General features: G+C 31.7%; 1 protein-coding gene across 8 annotated transcripts in view; it reads left to right on the top strand.

The window, feature by feature from the left end:
- Nucleotides 1-19,827: 19,827 nt before the first annotated feature.
- The window catches only part of LOC111413454 (paired box protein shaven), a 155,755-nt gene continuing 148,494 nt past the window's right edge, over nt 19,828-27,088 (top strand). For 5 of the 8 annotated variants that reach the window (XM_071199233.1, XM_071199218.1, XM_071199215.1 and 2 more), the window contains exon 1: nt 19,830-20,367. The gene's annotated coding sequence lies outside the window, so the exon portion shown is untranslated. Of the gene's footprint in view, nt 20,368-27,088 lie in introns of all 8 variants that reach the window. The other 3 variants (XM_071199227.1, XM_071199216.1, XM_071199221.1) reach the window with 2 other exon arrangements.

Here is a 27,088-nt window from a genome sequence, read left to right as displayed (position 1 = left end):
AAAGCAGAATACTTAGCAGTGAGAGCAGATATGGGATATTTAGGTTTTGACGGCTCCCGAATGGTGTACCCGAATAAATTATCTTGGAAATCTTGGGTGTAAAGCAGTACCAAAGCAAAACGACATATGGTGGTTTAAAGGCATAAGGAACTACACTAAACGCAGAATATATCAATCTGTAATAGATAATAATCTGTAATATACTACCTACATTGTATTGCTTTGAAATTTGGGAGGTCTCAAAAAAGTTTGACCGAAGACTACAAACCTTAGGAATGGATGCTTTTCGACGAAGCTGCAGAATATCTAGACACTAAGATTTAGACCAGAAGATGACCAACGTGAAAATCTTGTAAAGAATGCCAAATAACTACACTATTATCTTTCGAACAAATCACCAACCACATTATTGCTAGCGTCCAGTGTACTATATTTAAATATCCTTGATAAATGTAAAACTATAAACAGTATTCGAATTCCAGAGTAGCAACTTAAGCTTTGTATGCGAAGTCATATTTGCTATAATATATAATGGTTTAATCTATAGTCGTCTTACTGGCGACAGATATGCCTATTAAAATTAATTGAAAATATGAGGGTTTGAAAGAAAACAATCGCCGGATGCATAAAACTAGCAAAATATATTCTCAAATCGCTTTCAGGTAATATAATAATGACTTATAGTCACAAATTTGGATGTTTTATCTAATTTGGATATCAATATTCAATTCATCAAAGTATCATCAAGATAACACTTTTATGTATTTCAAATGTTGTCTTTCTTTTACAGATGTTGCCCACTTTACACGGCACAATTATATTAACCTAAATAAAAAATATGCTCATCATCTTCTGAATTTTCTGCACTTTCTATTCCGTCATCTGGGGACAAACAAAAATAATGATCAAATTTTAATCCAAAAGCTTTGTAGAGGCAAGACGATGCTTCCTGGAAACACAATTTTCAAGTAATTTTCAAGCTCAAAAGTTAGTAACTAATTAAAAGCGAGCAAAATAAGCAAAAAGTAAACTCTTTTTATAGAAAAGATATTTGCTTTTCTTAAGACAACCTAACCTTCTACAACCTAAATTCTGAAGAAATATTCTAAAAAATGTAAATAAATAACCACGGCGGGATTCATATAATTGACATCCTATTTATTTGTTTAAGCATGTAAGCGTTTAATATCGAAGACATTTATTTAGAAATAACGTCTTCCTGAATGTATGATGGGTTACATTAATATTTTAATAGACTGACATTTACGTTAATTTATGAAAGTCTTGTATATTTATGCACCACTTTAAATAATAGCTCAACGTAATTAATAAAGAGTATATTGCATTCAAATCACTCTCAGAAATAATTCGGTATGGCAATAAAAGCTGTCGTAAACTTTAGCGTGCCTTCAGGTCAGATGTTTGTATCTTAGACTTGTTGTAAATTTACAGCTTTTGTTAGTGACTGAAGCATCTTTCTCTTTGAAAGAGGTATCTGGTGTAGCGTTGCTCTAGGCATACAACAAAATTTTAACAAATATATTTTAATGGTATGATAGAGTTAGGTAAGGATAAGTAAGGATTCAAAGAGTTCTAAATCCTTGGTTACGCTTTACATAAGGTATACACAAATTTTCAAATCCCAAAAGGGATTTGATATGTTCAAACTACAATAAAATCGATAATGATTAAATAAAAACTATTAAATTTAAAGCCCAAGATACAAGTTCTATATTCAGAAGAATAAACTACCTGCTTTCAATCTAACTATTTACAGAGTAGCACCACAAAGCAAATGATATTGCTGCGCATGTACTAAAATGAATAGTCGTAAGGAAGCCAGGAAGATAGGGTAGCTTTAATAAAGTGGTTTCAGACTGTGATATATTCTATTAAAGGAGTTTCTTTGTTTACAAACACGTACACTAGTTGGAACAAAAATTAATATACTGCTGCCCAGTTCTCGTACACTATTACACACTACAAACTTAGGGGGAAGTGTCAGTCTCTTATAAATTTAGATTCAATGTATGCTGCCAGAGAATCGTGAAAAAAATTATTGTAAGACAAAACCGAGAGTAATATTGTCAGTTTATGTGTACATGCTGAATACAAGCAAAAAGAAGAAATCTGCAAAAACTTTTGATAAATTTGCCCGATACTTTTTTTAGACAATTACTTTTCTGGTACAAATACAACACAAAATTATAAAAGATTAATACAAAGTGAGCAGAAAGGAAGCTAAGAAAATGCTTTTTTATTTATAAATCTTTAGACAAAGTATTAGAAAGTTAAGTGCCAAACATTGTTGATGCTAACGCTGCTGGCACTCCTCTAACCAACCACGTAAATCAATCACCACTTGTCTACGCAGAGTTCGTGGTTTGCATACACTTTCTCTTTAAGGTAACCCCACAAGAAATAATCAAGGGGTTGAAGACTGGACCTTCTCGGGGGTCAGTTGATGGTATCTCGGTGGCAGTTTAGTTTTCCCGAGAAAAGTTGATTAACAACCTCGAGTGCAAGTGGTTTCATCTTGTTGAACCCTTGTGTCCATATTGAAACCTTCAAACACCTACAGTTGTGGAACCTCTTCAAGAAAGATAAGGCCCAATGATGCCTTTACCAGACAAGGCGCCCACACAATAACTTTTGGACAATGTAATAGTCGTTCATGTTTCTGTCTTGGATATTCGTTGGTCCAGTGACGGCAGTTATATCTGTTTACGTAACTATTTAAATGAAAGGTTATTCATTCATCACTAAAGAGAATTTTGTGTAACGACGATTTTTTAATGTTTGATTGAGACGGATGGTTGTCGGGGTACACTTTCATTGCACCTAAATCTCCAAAGAGCAATGCAATAACCTATCCTTACCGCATCCCTCCAAATCGTGCTACTACTTGGGCGAAACAAATATACCTTGTATCATAAATATCATTTACGCATTCTGTGCCTAATTTATTGATTAGTCCTTTAAGTTTTCGACAATTCCTGAAATATGAGAGGGTTGAAATTCTAGTTGTTAATACTTTGTTAATTGTTTTATGCCTAGTTATAGGTGAATGTATCAACAAATAACAGCGGTCATTTTTTTGTCACTATTAACTTCTGCTGAACGTGTCTATTTGTTGGAAGTTGGCAAAGTTATATACACTTTGAAACTGAGAGATTTCTTCGAAGGTTCTACGGAAGATAGAGATCTTTTACAGACTACTACAACCACTAGTAATACTATTAGTATTATATAAACAACAACAATGATGGAGCTTTATCAAAGTTCTGCTTTTCATCTGATAACAATCTTTCTATACCAGTTTTGTAAAATCTTTAAAATAGGAACTTGGTGACAAAAACACAATTGATAACATAATTACATTATTAAGTACTAAATTTACAGTCCAAATCAGATCCAGAATGGCGTACGAATTAACATTATATTAAAATTTTCCAGCTTTGTATGTGATTATACTTGGTGTTTTAAAGTATACACAGGAATGCGGAAAAGACGGCAATATATTTATAATTGAAAAACTTATTATTGATCCAGATTAAGAGATCACGAAGTAGTCTGTTAGTGAATAGCGATAACAGGTACGAAAGTGTTTCACTATTAAAAAAACTAATAAAAATAAACCATTTAGTACGTACATTAAGTGTTAACAGATAAAACAACCCATATAACGTTATAGAGACGCAGAAAAACGAGGAATGGCGTGTGAAACGCGATATTTTTATCTTAAACACAAAACACAACCATTCATTTATTAACACAATTAAATGGAAGAAAGAACTATTTGGCGGCTGTTGTTAATTAGTATTAAGACACATGTTTTATTGATCTTTATGTGCCACATATGCACATATTGCATATCAAGCAAACGCAGAAAGGAAAGCGAAAAGTGTGTTTCTCATTTCTCATTTAAAGAGAATTGATATTTAATTTTTTTTTTGATCATTCCGTTTTCTTGTTATAAACTACCTCTTCTAACGCAAAACCTTTCATAATAATAAATAAGCTAAACGCGATATCGAAACGCGAAATTCCACACTCCGCGGCACTAATTATCCAGGACTATAATTTTCGCAGGCCGCTGAGCTCTCGACGAACTTATACTGCTCCCAACCGACCGATCTGAACGGTAGGTGCCTGCCTACGTAACACACGTACGAACACGTTACGTTCGGTTAAAACGAACGAACGAGCGCGTGCATGTTATGAAGCTCTGAGCTTCTTGCGGCTGTATACGTTGGGAGTTGTGGAGTCGCTCCAGGTTAGCTAACCCTAACTCCGGCCGAGATCTTCTCTAATACATTACGTCTTCTTTTAATATCGTGCAGGTGTGCGAGGTTTTTCCGTGGCCTCGCGACATAAATCTCAAATTAATAAAATACCGGGGCGATTTATTAACAAGTCACTTCCTTGAATGCAAATTCGCGTGTGATTTAACGCTAACGGACGGCTACGGCACGTATACTATTCGGTTACGATCGTGTATGTGTGTGTGACAACGAGTACTTGAGAGAAATCGTAAAACCGTTTTTAGTATGGTCGATCGATTGATTGAGTGCTTTAACGAAAACCGTATCTATTATAGTAATAAAATTGTAGGAGAGTAACTTATATTATTTTATTATATTGTAGGCGAAATTGTATGTTCTAAATATATTTCCGGAAAACTAATTCAAAAAATAAAAATCTATTCTCAATAAACTATCAAATATATTTCTGTTTTATACAGAGATATATTTAGTTCAATGTTGGTAGTTAATACATTTTTCTTTATAGGTCTTCTTTTTATATCTACTGTGGGATCGTTAATAGCTTTTTATTTTCCCAACATAATTAATAAAATTTAATTAAAATTAAATTAGTCAAGCAGTTTTGATATACGTCTGGTTTCAATGAGTTTATTGAAAGGAATGAATAATTTTATATAGTTGCAAGGTTTATTTTAAAAAACAAGTCACTAAATCTTTTTGTTTGACGATGGATGAATGACGATGGACGAATGGATTTTGTAGACATGACGCTACATCTACCTTTACTTTAATTTCGCACGTGGGTCATTTTCAAAAATATGTGTCACAATTTTATGTGCTACATAATAGTTTCTCAAACATACAATAGTTTGACAGTGATCTCATTGAACGTTATTGAGTTCCTCTTCGTCTTCTTTATCATTTCCCCTATATGCCATCTTCTAAAACTACGTCTGTTCCTTGCCATATTCTTCACTTCCTGCACACGTCCTCATCTCTTGCGCACTATCTCCTCCACTCCACTGTTCCATTTTATCCTTGGCCTGCCTCCTCTTCGTTTCCAACTATTCCCATTTCCATCACTTTTCTGGAAATTCTCTTTTCTGTCATTCTGACTAGGTGTCCATACCAGCTACTTGTTCTGAATTCTAATAGTCGATGGTAATATAATACTAATTTGTTATTTAACTCATACTTCTCATCTCTTCAGCATGCCTGACAACTTATTAACACCATTAACATAGAAATAATTAATTACTGGCGGTAAATTTAGTTAGTTACCTTACACATCTATTTAAGAATTTATTTTGTTTTTCCTATTAATTATATATTTTACAAGTAAACCAACCTTATTAATGTCATAGGAAAATACCAAGAATTACGTTTGGTCGACCTATAACTGTAAGAAAAATCTGGAATTACAATGATAGGATACTAAAGATACCAAGAAAAAGTCTATATGTTAATTACACAGGCAAGACTAAAGACTTGTAGATAAAGTTTCATATCTCACTGAATAAATGTCATGCTACAACAACAACTCAGAAATTATTCTGGTCAGATTTGAGACTTCAAAACGAAATTTAAAATTCGGCATTTGAGAATTATTATGAACCATGTCCACTTTTCTATTGACGCAGTTACAACCACCACCGTTATTATTGTTTAACCACGTGATATTGGACTTGGTACCACTAATCTTAACATGAATTAGACATAGTATGTAGTCACAACAACGAAAGAACAACAATCTGCTAACTTTTAAAACCAAATTACTGCTGTATAGACATAAGGGACTTCAACATATTTCTCAGGTGACGAATTGTTGTGGTGACGAGTCCTGTATTCGATTAATATGAATTAAAAGAAATTATTTTTCCATATTTGCAACCTGGGTCTCTAAGCTTTCCAAGTTGAAGTACCAACCACCACACTATGCTTTGGTTAGAAGCTTTGTGTTGAGAACATGATGTTACAAAAAGGGCAGCAACAGATTCGGTTCTTGATCCTACTCTTCATTGTTTTAATATCTTGTTCTTAATGGAAATAATGCAACAACAGAAGTAGACAACCATCTAACTTAATAGTTTTGCGGTAAAAATAGAGTATTATATGCAACGATCACTTGAATGTGAGATTATCCGAGCTTTCGGTTTTTATAGCCACCTTTAACAATGTGCATCTACTTAGAATAGAGGTTAGCCTTATATATCCTAACATATATAGAACTAAATGTGTCATTTACTACATAAATATGAATAATTTTATGTCAGTCTGCAATGTTATATAAACTTAACTATTAAGTTTAGTTATTTATATTCCATTGTAAATGGTTTACGTTTCCATGTACCGATTCCTTTGTATTTATAATTAGTATTACCCGTTAATTGAATTTTAATAATCAAGACCTTTATTACTCCAGATGCTATTAATGAGTTTCGTAATCGGTTACCCAAAAAAAAACGAATATGAATTAACCTAGAATAGATTACAGCCAAAGCCAACATATCGCAATTGCGACCTTCAATACTCATTACATTCAAAATATATTAAGTGTTAATCAATTTTATAATAAGTCATCCAAAAAATATATACATATTATGTAGTCCTGCTTTATTTTTAACGGCCTCGATGCATTACCTCGGTCACAAGCGACCTCGGTAACTAATTGTGATAATTGTAATGATGTTTTGCGGTTGTAAAGCTACATAGGAGGTATGTAGCTTTTTTCGGGCCATTAGAATTAGTATACTGGTAATTGTTTCCTGTCTGTAAGGATTTTGCGGATGATTGCGATATTTTATATGCTCGGAATTCAGAGTTATATTTTATAGTCAATTAACGACATAATTCTAAAATTCGTTTTATTCAAAAAATATTGACATTTTTGATATTCTGGAAATGTTAATTCGATTCTTATAAATTTATTTTATATATTGTTGTTACGTATATTTTATATATTTTATTTGCTCACTATTTCCTTTAAATTGTTAAAGCGGTTAATGCAATCTAATGGCATGCCTTAATTCGCTTACATTTGTGTTTTACTCCTTGTATGTTTTGTTTTATACAGCAAATAATCTTAAAAGAAACTTTTCAAATTTTTTTCGTTGTGTAATAAGTTGTTTGGGATAAATCAATCTTGTTAGCTATGCTCTCTTAACTTTAAGCTAAGTCAAGCTCATCTGGTTCGAAATTTGACAAGTAATTACTGTGCATCATATACCTAAGCACAATCTGTCCCATTCTTCTTCATAGTAATGGAGAATAATGAATCATTTCTCTGAACTCCTCGAAAACTTGAGATCAAGTTTTAACAGTTCTTGTTTTTGCTATATGTCTAATTGTATGTAGTATGTAATTAAATTAGGGGATTTTGAACCTTTAGTCCATTTGTTTCTAATAATTCATGTTTGCACGCAATTGCAACAAATGCTATAGTTCTGTAGTGTAATGACCTTCAGTCAGGTCCCACACAAGTAGAGGAAAACAATACCCCAGAGATTTAAAGGATGGGTGCAATATAGCGACGTCTAATCGCGATTATTTAAACCCTAAGAATCAATGAAAGTGTTAGAATAAAGCGAAATTAATCACGACTACACTTTCCATAGATTCATACTAATTAGGTATTAAAATCAAGATATGCTTTTTATAATTTTTGCCGATAGCAGACACTCTTGGGTTGAGACGATCGTAATCGTGTGGTTCCATTGAAATAAAAGCCACTCTAATTATTCTGAAAACAAGCATACCTAGTGATTTGCTAAAAGAGCCACTGATCGAAAACCCTGGTTCCTGGAACCGATGACTACGTCTTCTATAACTTCACATGTAGAGAGTATCAGATAGTTGAAACTCTATGTAACTTGTAAACGTTCTTTCGCTGAAGCAACACTATAGTTTATAGAATTTGGCAGAAGCACCTAACGACCTAAGAAGTACTTACGTAGCATACGGCTTATGAACAACTTTCTCTATCTTGCTTATAAGTAAGTTAACTAGATAGTAAAGTACATTTCTGACAGATCTCAGTTTAAAGATTTCTAACTAGCCGAATTTTCAGTCATCCCTGATTTCAACCGGGTTGATGTAATTATAGTGTATGGATGGTTACAACAAATACACAACCACTTTTAACAATTGTTTCCTAATTTAAAAGTCATTTCATCATCGCTATCTTAACACTGATTTGATGTGCAAAATAACGACAACGTATTAAGTAATGATACCATATCTAACATATGTATTTTTAGGATGATTGCTTACTCTCGGGAGCTAACGTTTTCTAGAAAGTATTATTTTGTGAGATATTGTTTTTTAGTGCTATGATATATGCCGAATGGCAGAAATAAAAATTTTTCAGTCCTTTCAGAGAAGGTATTTCAGGATATGGTAAGTACAAAGGTCGGCTCTTTGATATAAATACGCTCTTTGGATTCAGTGGTTCTTCCGACAGAGTTGTAGTGTATACAGTGTGTCCCCGGATTGTGTCCCCGTAAGGTATAATTGACGATAAATTTTTGAATTCAAATTCCATCTTTTGCAATTAAAGTCTGGATGTCATAAAACGAAATATAACCAAGTTTTACGTCAAATGTCCCCAAAGTACCAAAGTTAACGCAAGAAGTTTGTTAACCGTTGCAGGTAAAGTGGTCTTTCTGAGCAATGTACAACAAAAGTTGATTAAGATAAAATGTTTGTTATGTTGAATTATAGCGATATGCCGAATTTTATTAATTTAGCATATAAAAGAAAAAATGAGTTTTTCTTGACAAATTTTTTCTAATATTCCGTTTTACAATAAAAACAAATGATCTGAGTGAACTAACAATTATCATTTGATAACTTAGCTTTAGCCTATTGTCAAATATTAATTGATCATGTTTACATTACAACATAAAATATTTATAGTGCAGTGCTATGGATTGGGGAACATTAGTTTGAATGCAGTTTTAAGGCAATTTGAGGAAAAATTTGGATTTTTAGTAGATAAAAAAACAATTAAGAGAGTTGTTAAAAAATTTTCGGAAACGGACAATGTGGAAAATAAAAGGAAGGAAAAAAACTTTTAGATGAACATGATGCGGGGTCGATTGTTGCAGTAACGAACGCAATGGATTACGGTAAGGTGTCGTTAAGAAAAAGGGCTGTTCAAGTCGGTATAAGTAAATCCCATTTACAAAGAATTTATCGAGAATATAAAATATTGCCGTATAAACCAAAATTTAACCATACTATTGAATTAGGTGATGAAGCAAAACGTTTAAATTATTGTTTGTGGCTTGGGTACAAAATTTTGAAAGACAGAACTTTTTTAAAAAACATAATATTTTCGGACGAAGCATCGTTCACCACTAATGGTGTGGTTACATCACAAAATTGTCGATTCTGGACAAAGACTAATCCACATTATCGCATAGCTTGTAAACACCAGTATTCCCAGAAAGTGAATGTGTGGTGTGCTGTTTTGTGATATTTGGAAATACTTCAAAATTGTTTGTTTAATTATCTTCACGGCGTGGATTTAGAAAAACGCAATAAATTATATTTCCAACAAGATGGTTGCGGCCCACATTCCACCATTTTAATTAGAAATTATTTAAATACGTTATTTGTAAAAAAAAATTGATTGTTAGATAATATGGTCCGCAATCATGGCCGCCAAGAAGTCCGGATTTATCTATTATGGATTTTTATTTTTGTGGTTATGTAAAACAAAAAGTGTACACTGAAAATTTTAATAACAATTTAGACCGTTTAAAACAAAAATTGAAACAGTTATTAGAGAAATTCCGTTGGACCGTATTAGAAAAAGTTATAAACAATGTCAGAAAAGGGCTGAATTATGTGTTAGTGTTGGTGGTGGTATCATTGAATAAGCTTTATGTCAATTTTGTTTAGATCGAAAATGTTTTGTTAATCTTATGATTTAAAAATCTGCATTTTGCTTTTATATCCTAAATTAATAAAATTCTGCATATCGCTATAATTCAACATAACAAACATTTTATCTTAATCAACTATTGCTGTATATTGCTCAGAAAGACCACTTTACCTGCAACGGTTAACAAACTTCTTGCGTTAACTTTGGTACTTTGAGGACATTTGACGTAAAAATGGCAATATTTCGTTGTATGACATCCAGACTTTAATTGCAAAAGATGGAATTTGAATTCAAAAATTTATCGTCAATTATACCTTACGGGGACACAATCCGGGGACACACTGTATAAGGTATGAAAAAGGGCTGTATTCAATCGGCTGTGAAACTCATAAAATGAGATTTCCCATGATTACAATAACTGTTCGTAAATATTTTAAAATGTGGCAGATCACATTACATATTATTTTTTATGAAACAAATTTTTTATTTGTTATACATTTTGTATTAATTTTCAAATCACCTTGTTACTCCAAGTTAAAAATGGTTATTTGTCTATCTAGGCTATTTGTTTTCCTGTAAAAGTATTAAAGAAGATATTATGTTACATGTTTCCTAAAATATAGACTGAAGAATTGAATATAAAAGAACATAGATTGTATATATTTGGCTTGGATATAATCTGGAGAAAATTATAGACTACGACTACAAATACGAGATCTGTAATATGTAGTTTTCCATAAAATTGTAATGGATAGAGAAATGTCGTTCATTCTCGTAATATTTCAGTAAATATATCATGGCTACATAATATTTCGACTTTTAATAAAACATGCGAAAAGGAAAGATTTATACTAATTTTATGAAAAATACTAGTGGTGAAACGTAACAACATTTAATAGAAATTAGCTAATATCCAGCAACAGAGAAAACGTAGAGAGAAGAAACCGTGTTTAAATTTAGCAAATATCATATCAAGATTTATTTCTAATAACACCGGCCGTGAAAGCCTACGATCTATAATTTTATTTTCTCTTTTCGATTTAAACAGTTTTCCTACATAGGTTTTCACTTAACTCGGTGCCGGATCTGGAGATTTGAAATAAATCATTTAAAGTAGGTAGCTGAATTGTTAATATTTTCTGTAACTAATATGTAAATAGTTCATGATGTATCAGCTATTTGAACAATAACGCTGTTTGATTTTATATATTATATGGTTGTTAGACATGTAAAGTCGAATGCACCCAAATTAATAAATACATATCAAACGCAAATTTCAACCGCGCAATTAATCTCTAACATTAACTCATTTCAAAAGGACGTACCTTTTAAGGTGCGTATCTTATTTTCGACGGATTAATATGTGTGCGTAATACATATCACTTACAATTATTTTAAAATTTAGATTGTAATTCTAAGCAAATTGACAAGATATGCGTAGAAATTGAAATAAAAGTTTATGATTAATATTGCGTCAAGTCAACGGTGACGTTGCAAACTGCATTTGAAATATCTGTTTATTATAAATTCTTTTAAAATCTTGATCAAATAAATTGAAAGCTATTATTTATAATAGGTAGTTTGTTTTACCATTTTAACAAAATAGTTTTTGCAATAGTTTCAAATCTTGTTACAGGAAAAGGAGTTTTTGTGATAAGAAAAGTAAAAGTCAGAACAAACATAACATTAAGCATTCTGATAACTTCTATACTCGAGTTTTACACAACTTATTTGAAAGTCTAAACTAAGCGAATTTGCAAACAAGAAACTCAGTTTAAAAATAACTTCAGTTCAGCTCACCGTGTCGTTCGTTTTCCCATATTTTTAAAAGTAATACACATAGTTTCACCGTCATAAAAATGAGAAGGGATCGGTAATTAATTTGCGCAAAGAAATGCCACAAACAAAAACCATTTTCATTACTTTCCTATCTTCAATTTTCTTTTTTATTATCATTTTTTAATTTTTTTTCCGTGCCGTTAAAAGAAATCCACCGCGACTGCATCTATTATACGCCGCGTCCGATAATTATATCGTTCCGTTTCTATCTTTCCACTTCTTCGTCTTGGCATCAGATGGTTATACTTTCTATACGTACTTCTTCTTCTTCTATCTTTACGTTCGAAGCTCATTTCGGTTCGTTTTAGAACTCGAAGAGTGAAACCCCCGATGAAAGACAATCAGAAGTATCACGTGTAATATTCATCATCTGCCGTATGTCGATGAAAGTATTACGCGTTCGTGCTGTATGCACGAAATGGGTAAAGTGGATCGACCACAAATTGACTATTATCGTAGACGACTACCGTTACCGTTCAAAGTTATACGAAGAAACAGTTCGTCATTTTTCAAAACAACTATTACTCTATTGTAGCTTTAACATCAACAAAAAAAAATAGAACGCACACGATACTTTTAAGTACTAATTATTTATTGTTAACAATTTATGTTAAGTCACGATGCGTGATCCATTTTTTTTAATGGAGAAAGTAGAACTTTTTGTATTAATAATCAAGTTAAGTGTATGATTTAAGTTTTTTCTTTCTTTTTGAGAGAACGTTATTCGAAGGTTATTAGATACATCTTATATGAACGCGGATAAATAATGTCGAATAAGAGCAATAACTCGATTTAGATATTACCGTCAGTGTCGTATACATTACAGATACAAATAAGGCGATGCGCATATATTTCTCGTGTCTGGAGTTATGCCAATCGCGAACTTCTTGCAAAGTCCACTTTATTACAAATTATAATGCTCCACGAACGGAGATAGAAAAAAGCTCGCGTTTATTGCTCGTAAACTATTGCCGCGTTTATGTACTATGTGTCGGCGTCTTTAGAAATAAGTCGATCAACGTCGGATTGATCAGTTTAATTGGCACAACGTAATAAAACAATACAAAAACAATCAAGATGGAATTAGAACTAAGAATTTTATCTTTAACGTTTACAATAAAGAACATTCCTTGGTTTGGGTTTATGTATAGAAAGTGTAGTATACAATTAATAAACAAAAATTTATGTTCGTTATTTGTAGTTATAGAGAAAGAAATCGAAGTCGAACCCGACTGTTATAGATTAATCACGATCTAGGAATTTACAACATTTTTTTAAAACGTGATGTTAAAGTTTTCAACACAAACAAACGATCGTGTCTATAGTCGTGATTCAGTTAAATTTGTAAGAGGTACATAGATATTCCACAGAGGACAAAATAAAATTATTATCTACAAACACACGTAATTATCTACAATTGCGCGTGCAATAAATGTTGCTCCCAACACCGTCTGGAATGTTCTGCATGAACAACTAAATCTATACCACCTCCAAAGGATACATTCACTACTGCCATTTTTGATTTTGCACCTCGCATGGAGTTCTGTACGTGGTTTCTGTACCGCTGCATTGACGAGCATATTTCCACGACGCATACACTTCACAAATGAATGTTACTAGGGATTGTGGTCTCAAATTTCTAAGTAGTAATGTCTCGGTAGACGAAAATCCTCATGCCACGCGTGTCTAGGGATCCAACACAGATTTGTTATCAATGTGTGGGCAGGTATTCTGGATGGTCATGTGATTGGACACCGTACGTTTTTCCAGTTTACGTTCAAGTACATCTGGATCGACGACTCGGACAAAGTAAGGTAGGCCGAAGTGATCCAATCGCTTGGCCTCCACGATCGCCGGATTGGACTCCATTGGACTATTTTGTCTGGGGCCATATGAAGAATTTGGTTTATGAGACTCCTGTAAAAACAGAAGAAGATCTGGTGGCACGTGTTGATCATAATACAAAACATTCTTTGAAAAGGACAAAAACAGTTTAAGTGTAACTGTAAACAAAGGTGCTGGCGAAAAATTATTCAGTTTTCTTTTTTGTTTTTTTGGTTATTAATGATTTGAATTATTAAACAAGTTATGTACTGGGTCATGCCTAATAAATTACTTGTAGAAGTGGGTTAAAACTTATTTTCAAACGACTGTAGCACGGAAACTGTAAGTCTCCAGACATGGGTTCCAATTCAAAATATTATCTACTTAGTCCCCTCTACAAGTCCTAGAAGTAATATAATATATAGATCATCTATAAATAATATATAAATTTGAAACGCTTATGGTTTAGAAATTGAAATGTTTTAACGAATAAATGTCTACGTTCTTCTAAAATTTAAAAGAAGGCAATAAAGTTTTATACAGTAAGTTACAGTTTTAAAAGTAAGTTGGAATGGGAAACACTAGAAATGCTAGCGAAGACATTTGGTACCTGTTTAGTACAATTCTCTGAGCGCGTTGAAAGTATCCAGGTTTAATGTTAAAAAGATTATTCAAAGGAATTACCTTATTATCGCATTTCGAAGTGGGGGAGAAATAGAAATAAATGTCTGGAAAAATAATTGAATAAAATGGAGCTTTTACATGGATCTCATTTAATGTAATACTGCATAAATACAACTTGTTAACAGTATTTAGCGGCTACACTAAATAATAGAAGATTATGTATTACTGATGCTGAAGTCTCTGAAAGTTAAACAGCATTATTTTATTCATATGTAGACCAGATAACATAACTTGTTTATTGCTCCCATTGAATGCGAGCACAAATTAATCTAAGATGATGAATCTTGTAGCATCAAAACGTGTTAAGCTATAAAATTGTCTGCAACCTTCTTAACGAGAAGAAAAATTATTTACCAATCCTGTCTTTCCTTCCAGATCAGCCTACCTATTATAGTCGACAACTTTACCTTAAAATTTTTGTTATTATTTATTTATTGATTTGGGTTTATAAAAGCTTTATAAAGTTTCCGGCCTATTTCACGTTACAAATTATTTTAACCACTGCCTTAAATAACATTTAACCGGCTGGTAGAATTGTTATCGGCCAACCTCAATTGCAAGATAAGCTCCACTTACCTTGATTTGATCCCTCAACGCTATTCCATTTCTGAGCATAGCGAGATCCTCCATGGGCAATTAGTAATTTTAAACATAAGATTATTAATTAATCTAATCTCTTGTTACCTAATTCATGCCTATCATCACATTGTAAAATAGATGATCCATCAAACTGTACAAAAATCTTAAAAAGTATTTCACTAATGATAATATAATGGTTTGAATGTAAAGATTCTAGGCAGATATGCTTGATGAGATGATTTACATTCGCCCTCGGATTAGGTGTACTAGGGGTTGATTAAAACTATTTTTCTCCTGTCACAATATTTTTAGATTTTTTTATTATTACAACAAAATACATATCTGAAACATAATTAATACAGATCATCACGATGTTGTACCAAAATTTCATTACCTTACCACGGAGATTAAAAAAATTCAAAAATACTTTAACGATTGAACATAAACAATCATAAAGAAATGATATCTAATTTTTAACACAGAAATCTGCTTTGTCATTTTATACTTGCGTTTATTGGGATAGAGACCTATGATAACAATCGTACTTTGCTTAACAGACTTTCTGCATCTTCCTTCTTGAACAGTACACCGCTTGAACAACAGCTATTAACATATTTAGTTATTTCATGGATGAATTTTGTATACTTTCAATAATGTTTGCTTTCCTAACCTATTTATTGTTTGCAGCAGGCCTGTAGAATAGCAGATCATAAAGTAATTAAATACAGAATAATTGATTTACTCCACTTATACTGACAATGAAATCTTTATTTAGCCATTCAACATTTTTCTTTAAAAAATGGTTATTTATTTTATTCTATGAGCTGCTTACTATACGGGTTTGAATAACGGCAGTAAAAGTTGTTGAATACTTTGTACAACACAATCGAGATCTTTAGATATGTTATAACGTTCTACGATGTAAGACGTACAGAAGAAATGTGCATACCATCTTCAATAAACATAAGACATACTTCTTAATATACTACTCCCTCCGTCCAGAAATAAGTGTCCCATATCGATTTACTTTTGGCCAAAAATAAGTGTCCGATTTACAAACAAAAATTAATTTATTGAAACTTAACTACAAGTATCGTTTCTATGAAACTTTACGGTCATTTAAGTATTTAAACTGAATTGATAATGTCTTTTGCATGTTGAGAAAGCCCAAAATCAAAATTTATAGAAACTGGAAGCCTACCCATTGTCTGTAAATGATAATTATTCATATGTCGCAATTTGTAATAATTGGCTCCTTCTACTTTCATGGTTTCTACCATACACTGTTGGTGCGAAAGAAAAACCTTATTCAAAGTATCCGAACTCAATTCGGAAAAGGCTTTCTCTACAGCAAGAATTAACTATAGCACGTATACGGTGGCTGACATAACATTTTGATTTTGAACCCAGTTCTATTTAAAGCTTCATTAAACTCTTGGAAAAATGTGTGGTTTATCTTGGCCATTTTGCTTGAATTTCGGGCAGCAATTTTCTAATAATCATGTTCTTATACTCTTCTCTAGTGACATTAGAAACCACTTTCGTTTCAATGGTCCCAGTTGCCCGATTTTTACTGCTCCGTTTAGCAGGTTCCAAAACAAAAAAGGCCAAATGCCAAGTTTTCCATCCAAGTTCTTGTTTTCAAAATGATTCCAACGCGGGCGAGCTACAGCGGCTAAGAACATTATTTTTGTGAGAAAATGCTTACTTTTTCAGGTCCTGTGTGGTTCCTCTTCGCCTTCAACTAGATAATAATAGCTCGTCTACAACCATTTCTCGTCTGCATGAATTCGATCATACATATCGATGAATTCGGGAGCTTTTGCATTTAAACTTTCTGGTTTAAGCATTGACAGACAATATTTCAGTCTTTCAATTTTATTGGCATCTGTGAAAAAAGGCTTGACTGCATTTGAGTGCCATCGTAATACTCCTGATTTCAGTCTATTATGAACCGTAGATTTTAGTACGTTGATGTCAGAAACCAACGAACGAATTTTCTAATAGTACAGACCTTATTAGCGCCGTCTCTATATTTCTCGGTTTTCGATCAACTATTTCTGCTACTTCAGCAGCCGATGGCTAATGATTTTCGGGCTTGATGTTAAATTCGGCTTACAGTACGGGAATTCCAGTAACGCATGATAAATTGCTTGCCTTGTTGTTGGATTTAAATTTAGTCTTTTACGACTGTTTCTTATTAAAATGTTTTCCCTCTCTCCCATTATTTTCTTAAACTGGATCTTTATGTGAGGTCTTGAAAAGTAACATTTTTTGGAAAAAAAATTATACTGTAGGAAAAATTTAAAGCTTAAAAATTAGTTTCTTTCATTCTATTTTTCTTTCTTTTTGATCTACATATGTCAAAGCTTGAAGTTGAGCATATTTTTCGTTAAGATTATTTAAAATATATTCTAGCCTGACAAGTACGATGTCTTCGTAAATCTTATCATTCTTTCGGCTAGATCTATACATTTAAAAAATTGGTCGTGACCTTCATATAACCTTGAAAATAATATCAAGGTCAAAAAATGTTATTGTCATATGGTTTCCCCCTTCGCACAGAACAACTTTCATTTGGTTCATTTTTATGTAAAATGAACCGTTTTCGAGATAATCGTTTGTTTCACGTTAAATGGACTACCCTGTACAGAACGGAATAACCGAAAACAGTTATCCAGATTCAGTCATTCACATTTTTTTAAATTTTTAAATGAGTTCTAACAGCTTTTTAATAATTCATAAAATTCCGTCAACATTTAATTCTTACAAAGATTTTTTAAATTCTGTATCTAACATCATAGCCATGGCACGTTTCAAATATACTTATTTAATTTCTTTTATTATAACAACAAAATCACAAACAATTTGAATATCTTCTAGAGGCGTTAGAAAGAATTGAATTTCAGGAATGTTGGTTTTATCTAAATCGCATAGAGATAGTCGAGCTTGTTTTAAAACTGAAAGAGCAGGCGCGGTGGTAATTACTTTCACTTCAATTTCAGCGCTTTTTTCAGAGGCAATGCTTTTGTTCTTTGTTTCTTCTCTCATTTCTAATAACTATAATAAATTAATTTATAATTATTCATAAAATATTCAGTTTTTATGTGTTAGATCAGTTTCAGTGTTAGATACGCATATTTCATTTTTAAAATAAGAAACTAAACCTGTTTTGCTTACATACTACGTGTCCAACGTGTACTTGTAATGAGGAAAATGTATTTTAAATGTAAAAATGGAATCTGATCCCTATTCAATTGAGGATCCCTCCATATCATAGCCTAATCAGATAAAGTAGATTTAGTTCCCAACGAAATGTCTACACAATGTTATATGTATTGTTAATTTGTAGTTTCTCAGAAACAAAAATAAAGCTTGTAACTAATTAACAAATTTGTTGAAAGTCAAAAAGAATTATGAGACTATCTCTCAAAATCTAAATGAACTATTGGAAATATTCAACTACATAATTTTAAAACATGATTTGTTTCACTTTTCCACCTAAACCTGAATTGTCTCCCTTTAATGGTATTTATTCCCTCACAGTTGCCATATTTTCTTGTTGAATCTGTCCTTAAAATTGAAGATGAAACTTGTTGTTTTGTAATAGAGTTTTATAGAAATTAAAGAGATCTAAAATTAAATTAAATTAAGATAATATCTAGTACAAAATCGTACTATTTTCAACGTTTCTTTTAACATAGTATTAATGACAAATATAATTATTTTAACGCTCTTTGACTCTTCGTAATTAGTTAAATTAATTCACTTGAAACTGGTAGTCGAGACTTTTACTCCACAAATATATTAATAAATTTACATATAAATTACACGTTAAGATTATATTATTATAGATTTTCACAACTTCCGTTTTATATATGTCAGGCTTTTTATATATTTCAGGGGTTGGTATATTGTCTTTACAAATATTCTCTAAATTGTTGGTCCTGAAAATGTGATAGATACTCTGAAATCGGTAAAGCTACCACATTTTTAAAGAATCATCGTTAAGTACTAGAAGTTAGAGGCGACAAGAAATTATACTTTAATCTTTGTGCTTAGATACAGCGTTGTCACAATGGACACATACAGAGCTCGAGAAGGTGAGCTCCCACTTGCAGATTTTTCATGTACCCACGCTTACATTCTGAACCCGTGATGGACAACACACATAAGTTGTATTCCCATCACCATGTTCGCTTGTTATAACACCAATTTGTCTAAATAAACCTTGTTTAAGCAGTACATATTTTTGGTATTCCATACAAATTAATCATTCACGGGTTTCGTGAGGTGTTACTGAAGATGTTTCTATTGAATTAAATCGTTTTCAGAAACTTAATTTAAAAATTAAGGTAAAACAGAAGCAATTTAAAAAGAATGAATTTAAACCTTAAAAATTCGTTTGGTTCTGTCGATTCAAGTTTTGGGTTGTGTTTCGGTTAAAACGCGGTAAACCGTATCGAAACCATTCGTCCGTATTGGAACCATCAAGAAGATGAGTATTGGAATTCGTCACGAATCGCTGAAATTAAAAATCAACTCCCGCGTTACTGAACCGTTAAAACTTTAAAACTATCAACGAATCCATCCCCTTTTTTCGGGGCGGTCGCGCCACATCTTGGTACCATCGCGAACCAAAACAATGGTAACGAGTAGTACGTACCTGTTGGGTGGGGAACCAACTCACCCTTGCCTTCTTGGGTCCCCACCTCTTCAACAGGTGTACGCGATTCTTGAAGCATAACAGTTCGACTCACAGTCACTCGTCCGGCACAGTCGAAAGAGACCAGTCCGCTGGTTCCATCCTGTCCGTTGGAGAGAAGCTTCTGTATATCGTCGTCGTTCGCGGAGAAGAAGCTTTTCAACATACGCGCGCGACCAAAGTTTTCAAAGCTTTCGAGAAACAAGTTCGTCGTCTCATCTCGCGTCGGAACTCTTGAGGGTTCTTCTTGTCACCGAACGTCGATATCACCGTGTGAACATTTTCTTTTTCTTTACACCTGAAAAAAAGAATATAAAAATCAGTGATTGAGATATTTTCAAAAATTAAAAATGGAATGATAATCGTTTTAAGTGCTAAGAAAAAAAAAATAATTAGTAGTTGTTTAATAACAATATTTTAGTTATTTAGTTAGTGTTAAAAAAACCAGCAATTTAAACTGTATTAACTTGTTTAAAACTTTAAAAAGACGTGTGTGGAAATTTATGTCGTTTTAAATGAAGTGATTTGGATTAAATTTAGTTAAAATAATAATTAAACCGTTTTTGTGCTACAATTTTCATTTGGTAAGTTTGAAAGAAACATCAGTCATTAAGCAGTTGTTGGCATAAAATTTTTAACACCATATTTAAGAGAAAGAGTGTCAGATGGAATACGATGAAATACCGTATTTTTGAGTTTGAGCCAATTTGGTTTCTATTAACGGGGATTGAGTTTTAATTTTAAGACCATCGAAAAGAGAACAACGCATTTTCTCTCGCGCCGCGGCATCGCAAACTGTTTCTTTTTTCCACTTTCATGAAGAAATAAATCTTGCATTTAGAGCACGCCAAGTTTGTTGGCGACGACGACGACTTTTGCATAGAAACTGGAATTAAAACGAAGCATTACAATTAGTTATATCAAACTATATATTTAGTTATATTTAAATCTGATAATAAGAAACGTGGAATTTGAAGTAAAAAGTAGAAAAATTTACATTGCCAAAGAGATTAGTTTCTTGCGTAATAAATTATCATCTCAAAACATAAATTTAAAGCTTCTCGTATTAAGTTGATAAAGTGTGAATCGATCTTAGAATAAGAACCGTAATCTATTGAGGCGTCAATATCGTTTATCCCATGGATTAGATGGGTATCTATTAGATCAAGTTAATAAATAGGCGCATTACTAGGTTCTTCTTGAAACGTCATCGTTTGGAATAAAGTGCCCGTTTATGCCGACTTCTCACGACTCGAATCTAATTACATTTTTTTTCGGGGCGGTTGAGCGAATAAGAAGTAGAGATTCAGCTCGATCCGATGAAGAAGACGACGAGATTTGCGGGGACACCTGTTGCGGTAAAAAGTCCAGCGCCGATCAAATACTTTGTTCTGGTCTTAATGCCTGGTATTATTTGCGCCAAAAAACTGGACTTATAATGACGATAGTCGACTGAAAATTATATGAGTCGCGGTACCTTACTTTTAACTCATTTTGTATGGGGAAAAAATTTAAACGGAATCTTATACATTAACAGATTTCAAGGTACTAATTTTTTGATCGAATTTAATTAAAAGAAAAATTTATATGGGAATTTAACCAGTGTTTGGGATTAAACATTTTTTAAACAAACAAAATAATTAATTAAAATCGACATCTTTTGATTTATTATTTATACTTTCACTGCCCAAGTAAAATAAATTAGGTTGTAATTTGTAATGAAGGAAAGTATTCCTGTCAGATAATTTTTTATTTGGTTTTGTTTATAAACTTTTTTCGTTTTAAGTAAAAATTAACAACGAACATTATTAGTCATCCTATCCTAAAAGTGCTGTATAAAGGTCAGATAAACCTCAAGGCCATTAACAAAAAAAGGAAATTTCCATAAAATTGAAAATTCTTTAACCTTGTATAGCCGGAAATTTAAATACTTATCGTCCCACCACCGATAATGGTATTGTAAAAAATAAGTGCTGGCAAAATTCGACAACAATAGAACGGGTGTCAATGTTTTCTCGCTTTATGTTCGATACTAAAGTTGTGAACATTTAAATAATATATCGGTTCGCTTTTCAATTAACTGAATGAATTATTTATTGCTTCGGTGTGCGTTTGCCACCTGTTTGAAAATATATTAGAGAAATCCCGTGCGGTTTTTTGTTATATTTTTGTTTGTTTATGATGTCGTTTAGTCGAATTATATTCATGGTACAATAAAATTTCTGGAAGCTTTAAATCTTTCATTTAAAAATTAGTTTTCAGAATTTTGCTTACTAGATTTAGACACAAGATAGGTTGTTTGTTGAAGAAGTAATTCTAATTTCAAAACGAAGCCAAAATATTCAATCCAAAGTTGAAAATTCAAATCAAATTAAATGCTACAAGAATTCAAGCAACCCTAATAGACCTAAGTTTATGGTTCCTTTGAAACAAATTAATAAGAAAATAGCCTTTTTAAGATTAGAGACGATCCAAGTACTCTTTCTGTTTCTGCTGAAAAATATGAATCATTTGAAAAGAATTCTCAATCTGAAACTCAGTCATATGAAAACAAAAACTAAATGATGTTTTCGTACTAAAACCTATTTAATTTTGAGAAATAATATGTTATAGTCTACAACAAAATCCAAACTCCTTAAATAATGAGAATGACGATCCTAAAGACAAAGAGTTCGATTTAGATATAACATCTCTATTTAAAAAAACTAAGGAATGGTGAAAACGACATCAATATATGAATCCCGTTTTGTCAAAAATGGCTAAAGACTTTCTGAGAACTTCAACAACATCAGTACCATCGGAAAGGCAATTCTTAAGAGCTTCTTTAACTATTACTAACAATAAGTCTAGAAATAGATTAGCTGTCGATTCTGTAAAAAGTTAAGTAGTAATGGTGATTCAAGACAAGATCTTGAAATTTACAAAAGATTGGCAACCCCTAGTTGAAGAATGATAAACAAATGTTGAGAGGTAATAATTTAAATTACCATGTTTAGTTTTTCAGAAATTCTTTTACTTGAATTGAGTTAATGCTAAAAACGCGTTAGGTTATAACAATCATATTATCTAAAGTAAATCAAAAATGTTTATGAAATTTTAAAATACATGATGAAACATGTGCTGTAACTTTTATATTGATGAACATTTTGTTGTACTAATTAAAGAAATCTTTATTATAAGCTTTTCTAATTATGAAGTTATTACGAAAATCGCCGATTAAAAAATTGACTCGCAAAAGCAATATACAACAAAGCAGATAAAATACCAGTTTATGTATGAGATTTTTGTTGAAATATTCGTGCTTTCCTTTTTAATTATCTTTTTCATTGAGGGAAGAAAATTTCAATTTTATTATACTTCACTTCCACAAAGTTTCATCTTTTCAATCACACTGATTTTACGATTTTTATACTACGGGCGATCTTGTTTTCAATATCATTACGGACAGTTTAAAAGCAATATGGTACCTATTTCCTTTTTCTTCTTTCAAAAAATTAATACGCTGAAAATCATGAATTGTGTAAAATTTGTACAATATTGACACTGTGTATTAAATATAAAACTAATTACTTCCCATTTACCTCCCATTAGTTTGTGTCATGTCTTTCCGAACTATAATTCAATCGATGTTTCGATTTTGCAATTTACAATAAATTTGTAATATATCGATGACTTCACAATAATTATTGCTTTGTGAAAGTTTAATCAAGTATGACAAGTTCAAGTTATGATTTTGTTCTGTACACTCGTCACTATACATAACAATGTAACTGTCCTGTAATTCGGAGAAGTATTAGTTTCATCCTAGCAATATAATATTCAGTACCAATGTTAAACACGACATCCAAAATTGTAAATACATGTTCCGGTTGATGTAGGCAAAGTTCGATGATTAATAGCTTATTAATAACTGAATGAAATTATTTTCTAAATACTTTCCTTTATACAGGTTGTTCATGAATATATTTCGTACATTTCAGGTTATATAAATTTTTCGTTGTAATTCTCATTTGTATCACAGTTTGATTGATAGCACGAAAATGAGGTAGTATGAGGATTATACTTTTTTATTATTTATTATTTTATACGGCTCGTATCTTTTGGGATTATGCTTTATTTTTTTATTACCTGTGTCGTCTGTCCATCTGGAATTAATGAGGTATCAAGGATAAAGCTTTACAAATTACAATGTGGTTACAATCAATCAGAACTCTATAAATATTGGAAACCAATTTTAGATTTTCAAACATATGAACATATAGACATAGTGTAGGAATCAACTTTCTCTCACTAGAATTCCACGAGGAAAGATGTATGGCGTTTCTAAATTTTGTACCCCTTTTTTGCTACTCAGATTTGGTTGTCCTCAGTTTCAGATTTCAGTCCTCAGATATTTTGTTAACTGCATTGGGAAAATTAATTCTCACTCAAATTAAATATAGCAAATTTTAAAACAAAATTATTTCTCCAACAGGCAAAAACTGCAAGATAACACAAAAAATTACGAAATAAAAGGATCTTTATAGTATGTATATAGATTAATCAACATTATTAAATGTATTTAAACTTTGTTCCTAATTTGATTTCCTAATTTGAAATCATCGTCTTTTTCTAAGTAACAATATTCAAACTCAAAGTTCCATTCATCACTGGTCTCAAGATCTTCTAATGTCTCTGGAATACTTTCTTCGGAGTATGTTCTAAAAATCCATTGGAGAAGAATTCAATTAGTAGGCCGTGGTATTTACATGTACAATGGTGTAAGGTCGCCTTACAGCATTTTGTTTACTAGAAAAAATAAGAAGAAGCTCATTTTGTTAACAAGATTTACACCTCATATGTATCATACTCATTTTTTTAATTTTATTATTATAAAATTATTTCATTCGTTCAACCATTCATCTTTGAAATAGGCATTCAACCAATTTTATAATTGTTCTAATAATTCAATGACGTGTTAGGGATAATTTACTTGTTAGCAGTTAACAGTTTTCGGACGGCACCGCATCATTTGTCATTTTTAAAATTAAACGCAGAGTTTTATAGTATATTTAGTTATAGTTTTTCGATCCTAAAACTTCAAATCATAAAGTAGGACTGATTCTGCATATTGGATTGCCTATATTTTCATATTCTTTAATTCTTATAAAACATTTCGAGTATTATTTATAACGTATCTTATAATGTATTCGTTATTGTAGATAATTTTGAAACCAAATATTTAATATTTGTTGACTTTTTTATCAGTATAATTTATTATTAGAACCATCTCAATTCTTTTTACTGTTTGATCTTAGATGTCAACAAACCAGCATTATTTTCATCACGTGTCAACATATCTGTTGATATTGAAATGGTTTCTACCATTACAATTTACTTATTTAATTTTATTGTACATTTGTGGGTAAATCTCAAGAATTAATTCCAATAAAGTATATCCTGGTAGGAATTTTCTATTACAACACAGCTTTATAAACAAATTTTTTGAAATCAATATCGTTATCTCTTTCATGGTATTTCATGGTCCTCCTATCATTTAAACCCAGGCTTTTTATTGCACAAAAGATTTTAACAAAGAGTTAAATTTAGACATCATGATGATTCAGATTCATTGCTCGATGATTATACTGTAGAGTAACTGTTACTGTAGAGTTTGTTAAACTCTTCTTTGTGTTTATTTTTTATACAATTTCGCATTGAAATCATACCAGCTTTTACCTTTGCCACCACGGGAAAATTCTTGTACTATACAAAATGATACTGAATATAACGGATCGATTTCAGCAATTATAAAATGTTTCCATATTGGAGATTATTACTACTGTACATTTTCGCGGATTTCATTAACAAGAAAATTTCGTTGTGTGATATAAAACTCAACACTTTATAGCGTACATAAATTTTCAGGTAAATTGAATACTTATGTTGGATAAAATGCAAGTTTTTGATATTCGAGCCTTTCCTAACCCCTATTCCCTTAATACTAATAGCAATTATTGATATTTTTTCATTTGGTCTCTGTGATTTTTGGAATTTGATGACTAGTGCGGCTGTTCTAGTGTCCTTAGTTATTTGAATAAATTGCTCAGGCATTACCAGTTACTCGGTTATTAAAAGAAATGGTGTTGTGCATAGATATCAAATCAATAAAACTAAGTAAGCTCATTTTATTAATTAATAAAGGAATAAATACCTTAATCGATTCTGTGATAGTGAATTTTGAAGAAAATTCCTTATGATGAATCAATTCCTGATTATTTTATAGTGCGTCTTTAAAAGCTGTTAATAAAATTTGTACAATTCCTTTCACGTTATAAGTTTAATCAAACCTGGAAACTGTCTATGTTCATGTTTCACCTATTCCCATTGTGTTAATATAAAAAGTTATCCTTCTTGTGTTATGAGAAAGTGCTGTGTTAGTTCTGTTTATCGAAAGAAACACTACTTAAATTTCAAAAATCATTTCATGTTATGATCTTTATGATCTTCGTAGTGAGTTTTTTGTGATGTAAAATTGTTGGCTGAATAGCCAAAATATTAATCAAAGTACGAGAATATGTCCATATGATTTAAAATTATCACTAAGAATAACCAAATCTTAGTTGATTTGCGCAATTTTAGAATATCTTACTTAACATGCACCTTGTTTTAACGAATTCTAGTGGAGGAACGGAAGAAACCTTCTGATGCTGATACTATTAAGTTGAAAAAATAGTTGTAAAAGTAATACAATTTTAAAGAACAAAATCTTTAATTTTTTTAACGGTTGCCAGTAGTATTGTTATGATATGAATACATTAGGGGTGGCTTTATTGGAAGTGTGTTGTATACTAAACAGGATTGTATGAATCGAATAGAATATAAATGAATAGACTCAAGAAATATATAACATCAGTTATGCTTTAGCCTTTTCTCAACATCTTACGTAGTTAGCTCCAACTGCATCCAATTCTCAGTTACCAAATTGCCTATGTGAATGATAATTCTGTTATTTCTGCCTAAATGAAAATTTATGACACGAAAATTTATATTTGTAGCTGTATTGGATTCATCATATGTTTTTCAAAATCCTAAATAGGCTGTTCTTAATTTTTACACGTTAAACTTGCACAACCCTCTGATTAGATCATGTTTGGCACATTGTTTGAAAATATACTCCGCTCGAATCGCCCACGATTGAGCAAATCTTTCTTTAGATCGAAATAAGCTCCCGAAAATGTAATTAGATAGATAGATAGATAGCCATTTATTGTCACCAACAAAAGAAACAACTCTTATAAACTTTTTACAATTTAACAAATCAAA

Source organism: Onthophagus taurus, chromosome 1, assembly GCF_036711975.1.
Source record: "Onthophagus taurus isolate NC chromosome 1, IU_Otau_3.0, whole genome shotgun sequence".
Taxonomy (NCBI): Eukaryota; Metazoa; Arthropoda; class Insecta; order Coleoptera; family Scarabaeidae; genus Onthophagus; species Onthophagus taurus.
Note: the sequence above shows the minus strand (reverse complement) of the source record. Positions and strands in the feature narration are given on the sequence as shown.